A 1,725-nucleotide genomic window follows, 5' to 3' on the forward strand; every position below is an offset into this window, starting at 1 on the left:
AAATTATTAAAAGGAACAAAATAATTTAGTAAGGTGACCAGTTAGAAGATAACATATATGGTAATACTTTTTTTTTTTTTTTGGAAAAGCAAACTGGTTTTTATTCTAAACAGTGCAAGGGTGGGGTGCGGTGTGGGAGGGGGCTCTCCTGTATCACAATGTGACTCTCAGCAGACAGAGCTGAGGCTTGGATGGACTACTCACCACAGGCCAAGCCTCTTGTCACCTGAGGGTCTGCCTGTGCTGCGGAGGACTGGGGCCCTTGGGGGGGTAGGCGGGCAACCCCTCTCCTGAGTCACATCCATGCCCACCTCCCCCCCAACCCCCCACCCCCCAAGCCAGCAGTGACACAGAGCACCCTCCCTGCAGCCTGTGGCTGCCAATACCACCACAGCTTGCTCTGCGGGGAAGCCCATGTGTTCCAGCTGCTGCAGCTGCAGAGAGGAGACAGTGGACTTAGGCAGCCATAGTGGCTCTCAGGACGCTGTGCTGGCCCCTCACGAGTGAGGCCTGGATCCCCTCCTGCAGCACCTACTCATCTAAGCCCAAGCCAGGCTCCCCTCAGAGGAGCCCTCGCAGATGTGCTACACAGATCCCAGGCCTGGAAGGAGCTGGGCTGAGCCTTCGCTGTGGGACCGGAGGCCATGTAAGGAAGTCCAGGGGCAAGAAGCCTCGCTCCAACAGGATGGGGAATAGGCAGGCAGCTCAGCCAGGCCGCCTGGGGTAGGAAGGAGTTGGAGTGGCCAGTGCCCTGCCAGGGCCCTGCACAAGATGCCCTCCATCAGTGCTTACAGCTTCAGCTCAGAGAGCTCCAGCCACCGGAAGGCCCCAGCTGTGTAGGCCAGGCCAGCCAGGAGGCTGCAGAATAGCTGCAGGAGGGGTGGCTCGGAGCTGAGCAGTGGTGTCAAGGCGAGGAGCAGCTACAGTAGGTAGCAGCCACAGTGATAGTACCCCCTGCGGAGGTCTAGGCTGGTAACCCCGCCCTGCCAGCATGGCCGGGGGCGGACAGGCATGGAGCCGTAGCCCCCAACTGCACAGGACACCCTGAGTCCCGCAGCCAGGGGGAGCAGGGCAGAGGCAAGCAGGAACGGCAATGTGCCCAGGTAGCACTCCTGCTACCAGCCCAGTGTGGGCAGGAGCATCAGGCTCAGGAGCAGGCCAGGTCGGGCCATGTAGCCCTGGGCATGGGTTGGCAGCCAGTGAGCCTGTCAAGGGTCCAGCGGCAGCTCTGAGGCCTGGGTGAGGCTGGGGCCAGTCCCCACCAGCCACAGGTTGCTCAGCAGCAGCATCAGGATGGAGGAGGCAAGAGGCAGCGCTGGGGACAGTAGGGGTGGGTGGGGGGGATGCTCTGGCATGCATAGAGTGGCTGAAGGTGTCAAGGGTGGTCTTGGGGCTGTGTGCTTACTGAGAAGCCCGGAGGACTGAATGAGAACACAAGGATAGGGAAGATTCTTCTGAGTGATAGAGAGATTTTTTTTTTAATTTATAGAAATAACAAAATACAAATGTTTATTTTAAAATACCTTTAACAAGACAAAAACAAAAAATTTTTAATTTTTAATTTATAGAAAATTTTTTACTTTATAGAAATTTTTTAATTTATAGAATAAATACATATTTCAAATTTATAGAAATAACAAAGTATAAACATTTATTTTAAAATACCTTTAACAAAGACAAGAACAAAAAAATGTTATGAATTATATACTCACGGATATATTTATT

At 53.2% G+C, this 1,725-nt stretch overlaps 1 pseudogene; it reads right to left on the bottom strand.

The window, feature by feature from the left end:
* Positions 1-200: 200 nt before the first annotated feature.
* LOC110585178 lies at positions 201-1,355 on the bottom strand (annotated as a pseudogene).
* Between the last annotated feature and the right edge of the window lie 370 nt (positions 1,356-1,725).

Source organism: Neomonachus schauinslandi, chromosome 7, assembly GCF_002201575.2.
Source record: "Neomonachus schauinslandi chromosome 7, ASM220157v2, whole genome shotgun sequence".
In the NCBI taxonomy this organism is placed as follows: Eukaryota; Metazoa; Chordata; class Mammalia; order Carnivora; family Phocidae; genus Neomonachus; species Neomonachus schauinslandi.